The sequence below is a fragment of the Oryctolagus cuniculus genome, chromosome 2, assembly GCF_964237555.1.
Source record: "Oryctolagus cuniculus chromosome 2, mOryCun1.1, whole genome shotgun sequence".
Classification (NCBI taxonomy): domain Eukaryota; kingdom Metazoa; phylum Chordata; class Mammalia; order Lagomorpha; family Leporidae; genus Oryctolagus; species Oryctolagus cuniculus.
Window position 1 is genome coordinate 180,392,682 of NC_091433.1, and position 16,174 is coordinate 180,408,855.

A 16,174-nucleotide genomic window follows, 5' to 3' on the forward strand; every position below is an offset into this window, starting at 1 on the left:
ATTCCTTTTGAAATATAACTGTAACCTTTTAAACTTATAATCATGTACAACCCAAACTATAATGAAGGTACTTAACATGTCAGGAAAGGAGAAGAAAGAGTTCAAATGGTAAGGTAACATTGTGAATTTCTAGTGAGCTTTGCACTCTTGCTTCTATTTTTTTTTATTGCATGCCAAAAGCAGCACCAGAAAAAAAATCCTTTAAAGAAATACATTCTACAGCTTATCACTCATGTTGGAGAAAACTCATTTAATGCTTTTGTTGGCCATGATACTGAAAATAAGTCTTGATTGAAGCAAGCACAGTCGTATATTGAAGTACACAAATAGACACGTTTGCCGGGTTTATTCTGTAGCCTTGCTGCAGGAATGCAAATGAGCTTTTCCAGGCAGGGTTTCAAACTGTCAAGTGACAAAGGGGGGAGGGGGCAGGAAAAAAATCAATGGAGTTAACCTAGCACAGAAGTCTACAGATTAATTATGTTTAAAGAAACTGAAAACAATGTGTTTTTGTGTTGGCAACTTGAAAGATTGGTGCCTGAAATACTCCTTTATAGTATGTAAACAAATGGAGCCTAATCAATCCCAGAGATGGCAGTCACCACAGCTATAAAGGGTATCTAGGAAGGATTCTTGATTTCATTCCTAATAAATGAACAGGCTAAAGAAGACAGGAGCCCTTTTGCAGCTGCAAGCTGGATCTGTATGTTGTTCATATGGTGGAGACAGATGGGTATTGTGCCTTGAAGTATCAAGTAGCCATGTGTAGAACCTATTTGTATTGTGACTTGGGAATCTAGCAATGCAAGGGCGACTAAGTAGGCAGGTTGTATCCTATTCTGTATTTACATTTTGTAACAGAGACAAGAACTGATGCTTCCATGTTTATAGCATGTCCTCCTCATTGTTTGTGCCTCACTTGATAGATTATGCCCAGTTAGTGCCCAACTGTTATATATTCTTTAATTCAGTAAATTGAGGACATTTACATACATTATGTTGACTCTTGACTCAAGCTTCATTTAAATACTGAGTGATTTACTTGTTTATTAACCACTGGATATTGATTGAGGATCCAAAGATGGTTAGTTAGCTCTGCATGCTAGGGTTAAAAAAGAAGGAAGTTTTGGGTTATGTAAAGTCCAGTGGAGGTGACCAATTTTATGGGCACTCAGGCAAGAGCAGACCATTTTTTTTCATTTTCAATTCTCTTTATATACAGAAGATCAGTTTAGCATATATTAAGTAAAGATTTCAACAGTTTGCACCCACATAGAAACACAAAGTGAAAAATACTGTTTGAGTACTAGTTATAGCATGAAATCTCAATGTACAGCACATTAAGGACAGAGATCCTACATGAGGAGTAAGTGCACAGTGACTCCAGTTGTTGACTTAACAAATTGACACTCTTGTTTATGGCATCAGTAATCACCCTAGGCTCTTGTCATGAGCTGCCAAGGCTATGGAAGCCCCCTGAGTTCACCAACTCTGATCATATTTAGACAAGGTCATAGTCAGAGTGGAGGTTCTCTCCTCCCTTCAGAGAAAGGTACCTCCTTCTTTGATGACCTGTTCTTTCCACTGGGATCTCACTCGCGGAGATCTGTCATTTAGGTGTTTTTTTTTTGTTTGTTTGTTTTTTTTTTTTTGTTTTTTTTTTTTTTTTTTGCCAGAGTGTCTTGGCTTTCCATGCCTGAAATACTCTCATGGGCTTTTCAGCCGGATCCGAATGCCTTAAGGAGGGTTGATTCTAAGGCCAGAGTGCTGTTTAGGACATACGCCATTCTATGAGTCTGCTGTGTATCCCGCTTCCCATGTTGGATCGTTCTCTCCCTTTTTTATTCTATCAGTTAGTAATAGCAGACACTAGTCTTGTTTATGTGATCCCTTTGGAAGAGCAGACCAATTTATGCAAAATAGCCCAGGCTCCCCTTTGGAAGACAGAGATGCTGTGAAAATAATTGATCACTTGGAGGGTTATCTATAGCACTGTATGTGTGTGTATACACACACATGCACACGTACACACACACACATACTTGAATTTGTACAGATGCAAGTTCCAAAGGAAAGAACAAATTGATTTGGTTTGATTTGCAGTGAAGATGTTCACTATTTGGCAGTTAAATGAGTGAAGGAAGCTGAGGATAGAGGAGGATAGGTTAACTTGCCCGACATGTACTGTAAGGAAGATAAATGCAGTTTTCACAATTGCACATGCCATCAGTGATTTTGCAGAGAAGATGTGAGTTTTGTAGAGAAGTACTGAAGAGTAGATAACTTCCTGAGATTAATTATATTTTGTAAAATCAGAAATTAGGCTTTGGCAATGCATTGGAAATCATTTATGGTGATACTACAGGTGAATATGAAATATTTGGAAAAATATGCAGCAGAAAGCAGCAAAAAGTTGTTAATTGGGCTCCTGTTGTTGCCCCATGTTTTTAAATAGTTTTCAGTTTATTTTACTAAGATGTAGATATTAAATTCATTAGTTATCAGAATAATCAAAATCGCAAGCTTTGAGGCACAAATTCGTAATTACTTAGCATGGCTGTGTTGTGTGATCTCAGGTTGCACTTTTAGTAAATGCTTTATACCTGTGTAGTCCACTGAGTTTCAGTTTAAGTGGTTTGAATGTTTGCCTCATGTATGTTATGCCTTGGCATTGGTTAATAGCCATAGTTACAATTACATTTGTTGAACAAGTCTTTTTTTTAATATTTTTTTTTTATTTGAAAGACAGAGTTACAGAGAGAGTTAGAGACAGAGAGAGGTCTTCTATCTGCTGGTTCACTCCCCAATTGGTTGCAATGGCCAGAGCTGCACCGATCCGAAGCCAGGAGCCAGAAGCTTCTTCCTAGTCTCCCACTCAGGTGCAGAGGCCCAAGGACTTGGGCCATCCTCTACTGCTTTCCCAGGCCATAGCAGAGAGCTTGATGGGAAGTGGAGCAGCCGGTGCTTCAGGCCAGAGCTTTAACCCACTGTGCCACAGTGCAGGCCCCAGAACAATAGTCTTAAGGTTCTTTTTATTTTGAAAAACTGGATCAATGATCTCACTCTGTTCTGTAATGCATGCGTAGAAAACAAATAAGCATATCACAAAATATACTACAAAGGATGTGCCCTTTAAATTGCAATGACGAATCCACAAAATACAGAGCAACTAAATAATATACAGATGAATTTATTTATAAATTCACAAATATATTCATATTCAGAGAGGGGACCCTGACAATGCCTTGCTAGATTTACCCACTGTAGAAAAGATAAATATTTGAATCTGAACAGAAATGAGATCCAGAAGAAAACAAAAATGATTTAATATATTCAAAATGGAAGCTATGCATCGGTATAGATACAAACACATGTGTAAGTATGCATGTATGTATGTGCGCAAACACATACACACACATACAAAGGGACTTCAACATGTTCATGGCAAATATAATCAAAAGATGATGTGAGATGCAGGTGTTTGGCACAGCAGTTAACAAATGAGTTGGGACTTTCACATGCTATATCACAGTGGTGGGGGCTAAGTCCCAGCCCTGCTTTCAATACCAGCTTCCTGCTAGTATGCACTTGGAAGGTGGTGGGTGCTTGCTCCATTCAGTGGTTCTCTGCCTCCCACATGGGAAATCTAAGCTAAATTCTTTGTTCTCTGTCTCCAGGCATGTACAGAGTGAACCAGCAGGTAAAATGTATTTTTACCTGTCTCAGTCTGACTTTCTCTCTCTCTCTGCCTCTCAAATAAAATATATAGATAAATAATCAAGCAGAAGTGGTCCTTTGGCCTTGCAGTTAAGAGGCTGGTTATGATACCCTCATCCCATTGGAGTACTTGGGTTCATTCCCCAGCTCTGTCTCTGATTACAGCTTCCGACCAATGTAGAAAGAGGCAGTGATGTTCTGTCTTTGTCACCATGTTGCAGTCCTGTATTGAATTCCTGACTCCTGGTTTTAGTCTACCAACTATTACAGGGAGTTGGGAAGTGAATCTGTGGATAGGAACTTTGACTCTATGTCTGTTTTTCTATTATCTCTCCCTCTCTGAGTCTGCCTCTTGAAAAAAATGCAAATTTTCCATGAACATTTTGAAGCCCTGTAATATAGATATTTTTAGATGTGAAGATTGACTTATCTTAAAAATGAAATTTTCTGCCTCAGAGTAAGTTAAATCAGTACTTTGTTAAGTAAAAAGATTAAATTATTCTCATCTTATGCATTGCCATCTGACAAACTTGTACTTTTTTTGTGAATTGCAAAAAAATCAAACATTAAAAAGACCTATAAGTAATTATTGATGTATTAATTAGCTTCTGAAGGTAGGTTTGAACATATACATTTCCCTAAGATTTTCATAGGTTGGTAATCATAAGTCATTTTCATTGAGAAAATATTTTATAATATTCTTGCATAATAATTTGGCAAACTGTTTCTGTATACATCTGCTTCAATAGTCTTATAATATGCCACATTATGAAAGTAGCTCTGTGACTCATCCTTACTCCCTTTTCTTTGGTATTTTTCCATGTTTTATTAATGGGGAAGGAATCCTCATGATGAAAAAAAAAGTGTCTGAATCCTGAAAACACCCAGACTGTTTTGCCTTGCAGATCTAAGATTTTCCAAATTTACAAGGATGGTGGATGGAGTTAGTTCGTATTACTTGGAGAACAGGGCTCATGTTGAAGGGACCACTCAGATGTTGTTCCCTTAGCTTTATTCAAGGAAGACAATTATGTCACACAAAAACAGTTCCTTTGTTCAATCTCAGGAAATAAGTACTCATATTCAACTAAAACACATACCCCTGGGTGTGCTACTACACTGGAAAGGCTTACAATTCTGACCGCTTTCCACATCAAAGGCATTTGCACTTCTAGCCACTCACAAACCATTCATCCTCTTTCAGTGTTGTGCTCGAAACTAAATACTCCAAACATGGGCAAACCAGTGCAAAAACTGTGGGCGTATCATCTCCTATTCTCCTAATTCAAACGTGATAATAATTCAGACTGCATTCATTTTGTTCCGGGACATGGTCTATTGTTGCCCAAAACTTTATTTAGTAAGATCAAGTTGATCTTAAGTCAAACGTGATCTTGACTTATCAAGATCATGAACACTAATTAAATCCTTTTTGTCTTCTCAAATATTTATACTTAAACATGGACATTTATATTTTACCCTATTACGTTCCATTCTATTAGCTGTCTCTGATTTTAACTGTTAGTCTTCCTTTAATAAAATGTTACTGACTACAAAAATACAACAATTTTACTAACAAAAAAAATTTAAAAAAGGATAAAGTTAAAAATAAGGCAGCAATTGTAGAACAGCAGGTTAAGCTGCTGCTTGGGGTGTGTTTATTCCATATCAAAATGCCCAGGTTTGTGCTAATGTGCCTGTGAAGCAGTAGATGGATTCTCAAGCATTTAGCTTCCTATAACCCATATGGAAGATGCAGATCGAGTTCCTAATTGCTAGCTTTGACCCTGCCTAATCCTGGTTGTAACAAATGGGGGAATGTATCAGCAGATAGAAGATCCGCTCCCCCCACTTTCTGTCACTCTTTCTCTCTTTCCCTTTCTCTCTCTCTCCTTTCTGTTCCTCCCTCCCTTCTACTCTCCTTCCCCCCTCTGCCTTTTAAATAAATAAATACTTTTTTAAAATTAAAAGTAATGCCTAGGCTATCAACATCGTAAGTGAATGTGTAACGGATTTATATGCTTTGGCACTTAAAAATATTTTATGGCTATTTTTAAATTATTCTGTATTCTTTTGTAACCTGATTTCTAGGAAGGAAGCATATTTGACGATGTAAGTATATTATTATTATGTAAACAGTAGATGGTTATTTGGATTGCATTCATCTATTTTTTTTCTACTGCAAACAACACAATATAAAAACATCTTTGCACATACATTTCTGATGCATTTTTCAATAACTAAGATAAATGAGCAGACTTAGAAATCTTGGAAAAAGTGTAAGAACATTTGTGGGAACCTTGTTTAAAAATGCCCTATGGAAATTCGCTTCCAAGGATGCTGCTTATATCTCTCAGAACTGTTCTTTAATATATGTTCATACATATACATTCATGACAGATCTTGAAGAGTAGGAAGCAGGAGATAACCTGGGTATATTATGCTATATATTGTCATAACCTATCTTGTATCTGACACTTAGCTGTGTGGTTAAAACTGGTATGTAAGGGTAGGGGTAGATAACAGTATCAGAGCAGTTCAGACATTTATACCTTGCGTTTCTGGAAAATGCTTATATGATAGCTGTGCATCTAGTATTTCCTTTTCTTTCACAATCATTTTTGGATTAATGAAAGTCTAAATTTATTACAGAAGTGGGAGCTCTGGTATGGCAAGTTAAGCTGCAATTCTGATTCTGGCAGCCCATATTGGAGTGACTGGTTGAGTCCTAGCTGCTCTGTTTCCAGTTCAGCACCATGCTCATGCAACTGGGAAGGCATCAGATGATGGCCTGCGTTCTTGGGACCCCTCCACTTGTGTGAGAGGAATGAATATAATTCTTGACTCCAGGCTTTGGCCTGGCACAATGTGGCTGTTATAACCACTTGGGGATTGAACCAGTAGATGGAAGATCACTCTTTCTCTCCTTCACTCTCTAACTCTGCTTTTCAAATAAAGAAATCCTCAAAACAATAATCAATTGTAGGGATATATTGCCAGTACCTATAAAATTTCATGCATAATATTCATCCAGAGGTAACAATGAAACTGTAGTGAGATATAATGACAATGATATAGCTCAGAAAACAAATATCCCACTGAGGTTTTCTTGCTAGTACAAAATTTTATTTCGTGAGATCTACAAGCATTCAATGACTTTTCTGGACTCGGCATAGTGCTCCAGACCATAGTTTATGTAAACAAATAAAGGAATGTCCTTACTGAAAAGTAGGTAGTGGTGTGTAGTTACAGAGATATCACATGAAAGTCTGAGAATCCTCTAGTGCTAAAGCTTTTGGCCTTATCTCCTTCTTTAACTAGCATTCCTTATCTTCCTTATTCTCCTGCCTCCATTCAAGTGTGACTAGAAGCGCACAATGGGGAAATGAATAGATAAAGTGAGAGCAGAATGTAGAGAAGGAAATCTGGTGAAGCAGACGTACTGTCTAGCTTAGAGTATGTATGTAGTCAAACTAATACAATAACTTGGCAGCCAATTTTTTTTTTTTTTTAATGTTACATCCCAGGTCTTGCTTACTCTAATGTATGCTGGGCCAGGGTTGATCTTTATGAAGCCAGTGCAACTCTGAGCTAACACCACTCATTGCAGGTTTACCAGTCAGAGTGCCTTTGTAGCACAGCCAGTGTTACTTGAAAATCCCAACTGGAGAAGTACCAAGGATAAAAAGAGGAGATCAGAGTATCCAGCTCTGCCATTTGGAGATGCACAGACCTCAGTATTCAGTCAGAAAATTAGTTATTTTGGAGAAAGTAGTTATTCGGCAGGTCCTCTTCACAGTTGTCTATCAAGCTGGAACAGAAATCCTTCTGTGTGACACAAAAATTGTCAGATATTTCCAGAGAACTCCAGATAGTATCTGGACATCTGCAGTATCTTCATGCAGAAAGAAAGGAGGCAGATAACAACAGTAGATAGAATGGACTGGAATGAGAATTTGCTTATTAGGATATATGAGAAAGTCCAGTGAATTGCTAAGGAACCAAACTATCAAGATATCCTGCATTTGTGCTGTAGAAAAGAAAGTGCTTTCTCAGATACAGGGTCATTTAGCAAAGGTTGACAGTGCATAGCACCTATGGATGATACTCAGAGGAAAGAATTATTAGTGCAGAGGAGAGGGTGGTAGTAATGGAGAAAGTTCAAACCAAGCCTCCTCAGCACTGCTTGGGAGTGTCAGCAAACAGGCCCTCATCAAGGTCATGATAAGTAAGGGTCCAAGGATCAAATCTACTTGACAACCAGTAACTGAGAACACTTCAGGACACAGAAGTGCAGTGTGAGAAGGGAACCAGAACAAACAAAGAGGGAGAAGGAAAGTTAAAATATTTGGTGCCACAGAACTAGAGAAAGAATGATTTTAGAAAAGTGGGGGTTGGAGGGGCAGTGGTCTGGACATTTGGCCTAGAGGTTAAGCCAGTGGTTGGGTTGTCTGAATTCAATCCTAGAGTTTGATTCCTCTATGAATCCCACCTTCCTACGAATGTGCAGCATAGGAGAAAATAGGTGATGGCTAAAGTGTTTGAGTCTCTGCCACTGAAGTGAAAGTTTTGAATTGATTCCCAGATCCTGGCTTTGACTGGGTCCAGGGTCAGTTATGGTAGCATTTAAGATATGACTAGTAGATGAGGACGCTACCTGCCTCAAAAGTAAAATTTTAAAGGTGAGTGATTAAAAACACCAGTTGTTATCTTTATATACAGAAGATCAATTTAGTATATATTAAGTAAAGATTTCATCAGTTTGCACCCACACAGATCATAAAGTGTAAAATACTTTTTCAGTGCTAGTTATAGCATTAATTCACATTGAACAACACATTAAGGACAGAGATCCTACATGAGGAGTAAGTACACAGTGACTCCTGTTGTTGACTTAACAATTTGACACTCTTGTTTATGGCATCAGTAATCTCCCTAGGCTCTAGGGAAATTAGGCTCTAGGGTGGGAGGGAAGTTATGGGGGGGGAGCCATTGTAATCCATAAACTGTACTTTGGAAATTTATGTTTACTAAATAAAAGTTTAAAAAAAGAAAAAAGAAACGCCAGTTGTTAGCAATCACTGATTCAGAAAAGAGAAGTGCTACTCACCAGGAGTTGACAGGCAGCAACAGGGTGTCAGGGAAAAGGGGAGAGCCGATTCATGTTAGACAGTAGTGAGAAGTTGAGAGTACTAGTAGAAAATCACTCGATAATTCATTGTTTTGCTTTTTTATTTATATAAGGCAAACAAATATCAGGTATTTCCTCTATACAGCTTTAGGAGCATAGTGATACTTTCCCCATAGCCTCCCTCCTGCCATGCTCACACCCTCCATCCTCCTACCTTTATTTTCTTCTAATTTTGACAATGACATGCTTTCAGGTTATTTTATAATCATAAACATAATCCTACCCTAAAGGATTCAACAAATAGATTTGTTCCTCAACAATAGGGACAATGGCTATAAACAATAATCAAATCTGAAAATGTCAATTTTGCTCATATACATTATATATTTGGGCTGCATTAGATCAGGGAAATATATGACACTTATCTTTGGGGGCCTGGCTTATTTCAGTATGCATAATGATTTCCAGTTGCATCTATTTGTCAATAAAAGGCAGCATTCCATTCTTTTTTACCATTGTATAATACTCCATAGTGTATATATACCACACTCTCTTTATCCAGTCATTGGTTGATAGACATCTGGGTTGATTCCATATCCTAGCTTATTATTCCATATATTAGTTTATCTGAATTGTGAATTCAGCTGCAATAAACATAGAGGTGCAGATAAATATTTCATATGTTGATTTCATTTCATTTGAGTAAATTCCCAGGAGTGGGATGGCTGGGCCATATGGAAGATCTCTGAGGAATTTCCATACTGTCTACCAAAATGGCTATATCAGTTTACATTCCCACCAACAGTGGATTAGGGTAACTTTTTCTCCCACATCCTTACCAGCATTTTTTCTTTTTTCTATTTATGCATGATACCCATTTAACTGGGGTGAGGAGAAACCTCATTGTGGTTTTGATTTGCATTTCCTTGATGGCTAGTGATTCTGAGCATTTCTTTCATGTGTCTGTTATACATATGAATTTCATCCTTTGAAAAATGCCTGTTCATGTGCTTTGCCTATTTTTTTTTTTTTTGACAGACAGAGTTAGACAGTGAGAAAGAGAGAGAGAGAAAGGTCTTCCTTCCATTGATCACCTCCAAAATGGCTGCTACAGCCGGCACACTGCACCAATCCAAAGCCAGGAGTCAGGTGCTTCTTTCTGGTCTCCCATGTGGGTGCAGGGCCCAAGCACTTGGGCCATCCTCCACTGCCTTCCCAGGCCACAGCAGAGAGCTGGACTGGAAGAGGAGCAACTGGGACAGAACTGGCGCCCTAACCAGGACTAGAACCCGAAGTACTGGTGCTGCACGTGGAGGATTAGCCTAGTGAGCCGTGGCGCTGGCCAACCTTTGCCTATTTTTTAACTGGATTGGTTGTTGGTGAATTTCTCGAGCTTTTTATAGAGTACAGATATTTGTCCTTTATCAGTTGCATAGCTTGCAAGTATTTTCTTCCTTTCTCTTTGTTGTCTCTTAACTTTGTTGAGTACTTTCTTTGTAGTACAGAAGCTTCTTAGCTTGGTTTAATCCCATCTGTATTTTTTTTGTTTTGTTTTGTTTTTATTGCCTGTGATTCTGGAATCTTTTCCAAGAAGTCCTTCTGATGCCAATATCTCACAGTTTCCCCAAAGTTTTCCTCTAGTAATTTGATGGTATCAGGCCATAGACTTAGATCCTTGATCCATTTTGAATTGATTTTTATATAAGATGTGAGATAGGGGTCTTGTTTCACTTTTCTGCACAGTGAAATCCAATTTCCCCAGCATCAGTTGTTCAAGAGATTGTCCATTCTCCAGGGACTGATTGTAGCTCCTTTGTCAAAGGTTAGTTGGTTGTAGATGTGTGGATTGATCTGGGGTTTCTATTCTGTTCCATGGGTATACATATTTATTTTTGTGGCAGTATCAGGCTGTTTTGATTATAACTGCACTGTAGTATGTCTTGAAAGCTGATATTGTGATGCTGCTGGCTTGTTTTTGTTATATAAGATTCCTTTATCTAGTCAAGATGACGTGTGTGTCCATATCTCTTGTATCTCCATATGAGTTTAGCATCATTTCTTCCAGATCAGAGAAGAATGTCATTGGTATTTTGATTGTGGTCACATTGAATCTGTAAATTCCTTTCACTGTTATGGACATTTTAATGCTACTGTTTCTTCCAATCCATGGACATGGAAGTTTCTTCCAATTTTTTGTGTCTTCTTTTATTTCTTTCTTTAATGCTCTGTAATTTTCATTGTAGAGACCATTTATCACTTAGGTCAAATTTATTCCAAGGTATTTTTTTGTAGCTACTGTGAATGGTACTGATCTTACAATTTCTTTTTCAGCCGTGGGATTGTCTGTGTATCCAAAGGCTATTGATTTTTGTGTGTTGATTTTATAACCTGCCACTTTACCTGACTATCTTATGAGTTCCAATAGCCTCTTATTGGAGTCTCTTGATTTCCCTATGGATAGGTTCATGTCATCTGTAAACAGGAATAATTGGACTTCCTCCTTTTTAATTTCTATCAATTTGATTTATTTTTCTTGCCTACTGGCTCTGACTAAAACTTCCAGAAGTATATTGAATAGCAATGGTGAAAGTGGACATCAGTGTCTGGTACTGGATCTTAGTGGAAATGCTTCCAACTTTTCTACATTCAATTGAAGCTAGTTGTCGGTTTTTTTATATATTACCTTTCACTTTCAGTTTGTGTTTATTTTTGTTGGTGAGGTATTTTTCTTGCAGGCAGAAAATAGATAGGTCTTATTTTTTAATCTATTCAGCTAGTGTGTATCTTTTAATTGGAGAATAGCATCCATTTACATTCAAGGTTATTTACATTCAAGGTTATTATTGGTAACTAACAATTTATCCTGCCATTTTTCATAGTTATTACTATTGTTTACTTTGGATTTCCTTTGTACTTTTACTACGGTATTTTCTGCCTTCACATTCTCTCATAATGATAACTTTCTTTCTGTGTTTCTATGTATAGCACATGCTTAAGGATCATTTATAAGGCTGGGCAAGTGGTGACAAATTCTTTAAATTTCTGCTTGGTATACAGGGTCTTTATTTCATCCTCATTTTGAATGAGAGCTTTGAAGAGTATAGTATTCTGTGTTGACTTTTTTTTTTTCTTTTAAGACTTGCACTTTGTCTTTCCATTGTCTCCTAGCCTATAGGGTTTCTGATGAGAAATCAGCTGTGAGTCTAATTGGAGATCCTCTGAAGATAATCTGGCATTTCTCTTGTGCACATTTTAGAAACTTTTCATTGTGTTTTACAATTCAAAGTCTGACTATATTGTGTCATTGTGAATATCTTTTCTCAACATATCTATTATGACTTCTATGTGATTCCTGTACTTGGATGTCCCTTTTTTTTCTCCAATTAGGGAATTTTTCTGTTATCATTTAATTGAGTAGGCTTTTTAATCCATTCTCTCTTCCAGACATTCGAGAATTCCTAAGACCTGTTTGGTTGGTTGTTTGATAGTATCCCATAAATCTCAAACATTGTCTTTAGTTTTTCTAATTTCTTTTCTTTTTCTTTCTTTCTTTTTTTTTTAAGAATTTTCTTCTAGCTTGGATATTCTTTCTTCTCTCACTGTTAAGCTAAGCTGTTAAGGCTTTCCACTGTACTTTTTCTTTGACATATTGAATTATTCATTTCTAATATTTGATTTCTCAGCAATGTCACTATCTCACAGGAAATTTTTTCATCCATGTAATGTATGGGTTTCTTTAACCCATGAATTTGCTTCTCATTACTTTTCAATAATCTTATGATCATGCTTTAATTTACTTTTCAGGCATGTCATCAGTCTCTTCATGTTCACATTCTTATATTGAACTTTTGTTGTGTTCCTTTGGAGGTGTCATATTGTCTTTGTTGTTCATGTTTCTAGTATTTCTACATTTATTTTTTGACATTTGTTCATTTTATCCTCTGTTGTCTTTTATGTTTAAAATATGCTTTAGTGGAATGTCTTACCATTCAGTGGATATCCAGAGGCATGTGATGAGTGAGGCCAAGGAGCTCATGTCAGTGCTGAAGGGTGGGTGAGAGTCCAGGATAATACACACATTGGACATGATAGATCTCCTTTATTGTCAGCAGTGGAGAGGGCATCTTCACAACATCTGGTGTGGTAACAGCCTCAGCTCTTCTGTGCCAAGATAATCAATGCCCAGAGGGTGCCCAACGTGGCTACACACCCCCACCATGCATTCACAACAACCATACAGAGGATCTGTACCGTCCTCAACATGAGCACAGAATCCTGTGCAATGATCCATGTTAGGTGCTTAGGGCACTCTGAGCCTCTGGGGCTAGATACAGTGATGGCCCAGAGACCCAGCTACATCCTTGCCCTATTGTACAGTTACAGAATTCCCAGTCACAGCATGCAGGGCTCCCACAGTCCTAGGGATGAGGGGAGCCACTTTCAATCCTGTGAGGCTGCTCACTCCATGAAGAAAACTGAGGGGTTCACAGTGCCAGCTGTCTGTGGGTGTCCTGCCTTGGCAGTTTGAGTACAGGCACCAGTGGTATAGACAGAAGGCGTGTGTCTCAAAGGTTTAAGTGGGCACCTTTTCCCCTGCCAACCCTCTAGGTCAGACTCAAAGTCAATGGTGACCATGGATTTATCCCTCAGATAAAATTCCCTAGTCACATGTGTATGAGCCACAGCAACCTGTACTCACCTATAAGGTGGCACTTTGGGCCGGCACTGTTGGTAGCAGGCTAAACCTCCACCTGAGGTGCCAACATCCCATATGAGGGCCAGGTCATGTCCTGGCTGCTCCTCTTCTGATTCAGTTCTCTGTTAATGGTCTGGGAAAGCAGTGGAAGCTGGTCCAAGTGCTTGGACCCTTGCACCCATATGGGAGACCCAGAAGGTGCTCCTGGTTGCTGGCTTTGGATCGGCCCAGCTGTGGCTGTTGTGAGCATTTGGGGAGTGAGCCATCGGATGGAAGACCTTTCTCTCTGTCTCTCCCTCTCTCTGTCTATAACTCTACCTCTCAAATAAATAAGTAAAACCTTAAAAAAAGAAGATGATGATTCCTCCACGCTATTCGCCAGGAGCCTTGTTGGGGGCAGGACAGGGGATGGGAAGCAGACAGTGTGCTTTCACTCTCATTGCACAGGTTTATGTAGGCATCCTGCCCCCTTAATGCTGCAGGACAGACTTACAGTCGGTGTCGTCTGACAGCCCTCAGGCAGTATCACCAGTGACACAGGCTGCTGCAATTTCCTCTCATTTCTCTTAAGAAGATGCTGTCTCCTGATGCTGATTCTGTTCCTGGTAGGAATGGAGCACAGGAGCACTGCCCCACTGTTCACTGCTGGGTAGAGTGCTCAGCAGGACTGGGGGAGAGGGAGGGAGAAGGTGTCTTCCCTGCTGCACACCTGGCAGTTGTTCATAGGCCAGTCAGATCCCCAGGCTGAAGAAAAAGTCGGTGGGAGACTCTGGAATTCGCTCTCAGATAAAACTGTCAGCGGTGGTGCACAAAGCTAGTTCTTCCTGTCTTGCTGTAGTAGTATGGTGGTACACAGCCAGCAGCTGGCTGCGCCGTATGGCTGCTGCCATCTCTTGTCTTCATTGTGTTTTCAGTTCTTGGCTGCAAATTTCCATCAGTCAGGTCCCTGGAAACGTGGTCCTTCCTTTGTTCTTTTCATATCCCAGAGCAGCTGAAGTTAGTGTGGCTTCACCCTACTCAGCCATCTCGGGTTACTCCACAATTATTTTATGAAATTTTCTTTGGGATGAAAGAGACCTGATTGTGTGATTCAATCAATTTATCTATTGGTCATGCAGTTGAATCAATTTCTACTATTACATTTGCAAGCACTAAAACCTTGGACATTTTTCAATTTGGGACATGTTTTCAGTTTGGGACAGCTCTAAGAAAAATCTCAGTTCTTTCATCTGTGAATGTGTACCTGTCTATACTCGACTAATATTAGTTTGCTGGTTTTCTAGGAAAACATTGCAGAAAGAAAAAAAGCTAACAGTGCAGCAGTGTCTGGGAAAATAGAAGAGTATAGACTCGAGCTCATGTAAATGGATGAATTAATCTTTCAAAGGAAGGAGGACTGATGTTGTGCTTAATGTAAAAGACTAAGCAAGGGCATTTACCTTTATGTGTTTGGAACTGGAAGACTATTGATTTTGATGGTTTTTTCTTTCTGTTAATTAATAATCAGCCCCCAATAGGTTACAGAACTGATGTGAAGAAGGCTTGAAGATGGCCATGACTGAAAACAGCAAGTGTAGTCAAAGTGAGAAAAAGCATGCTGAGAAAAAGGCTTGTCAGACAGTCTTGAGTTTCCATTTGATGCTAGAGGAAATACATTTGATGAAACAGTAGTTTGAGGTCCTGTTTTTTTCTTTCTGAAAATGGTACCTTACTTGGTACTTGATGAGGGAAGGATGACAATGGATTTGGCCCAGAATTAATATTCTGTGAAGGGGATGCAAGAGAGTGATGAAATGTGAAATGATGAATGTGAAAGGAGGATATTAGAAACCGAGACTTGAATTATATTCAAAATTGAGAAGGAATTGGGTAGGAATAGAATATGATATAGGTAAATAATGAAAACTTACAGCAGACAGAATTATCAAGATCCTGGTCAGAAGAAAGCTGAGTTGAGATAAAGCTAATGAGCTAGAAGGGTTAAAACACAGTTTAACACTGGCATGTTTATACTTTGCTACTTTACACCAGTGTGAGTGGATATCTCAGGATAGAGTTAAAGGCAGGTTGACCCATTTTATACTTGTTATACATCAGTAGTTTTCCTTTTATTTTTCTAAATCAAATGCCTAATCAATTATTTGTAAATCAATATGTGTATATACTAAAGCTAAAATTATAGAAAGACATGATTACATTCATAGTCCTCCATAGGCATTTACAGTGAGACTGAATTGGCTCATAGATCTGAATGTTTTGTAAATAGTACTATCAATGCCTACATATAGCCTGATGTACACTGTTAATCATTTCATTTATACTACAATTCTACTCAGGATGAATTGTACTAAGTTCAAGTTGAGTTATCACTGACTCCAAATTAATAATACTTTGATGTATTTGAGGACCATTCTTTGGCCAAAATACTAATTTGTCTCCCATTTTTAGGTCCATGCAAAAATAAGTCCTACACATGATTTTTCTCATGAAGTTTATAATAATAATGTGTTGGTAGTAATTAGCACAGGATTTTAGTGTATAAAATTTTCCTTCAGTTCTTTTTAAAATTTACTCTTAATTTTTGCTCACACCTCATTATGTACAACACACATAGAGGAAAAACACTAGGC

At 38.4% G+C, this 16,174-nt stretch overlaps 1 long non-coding RNA gene across 1 annotated transcript in view; it reads right to left on the bottom strand.

Moving 5' to 3' along the window:
• Positions 1-235: 235 nt before the first annotated feature.
• Positions 236-16,174, bottom strand: part of LOC127489389 (uncharacterized) — a 35,876-nt gene continuing 19,937 nt past the window's right edge. Inside the window, exon 2 of the long non-coding RNA XR_007917332.1 lies at positions 236-402. This is a non-coding gene — a long non-coding RNA (uncharacterized lncRNA). The remainder of the gene's footprint in view (positions 403-16,174) is intronic.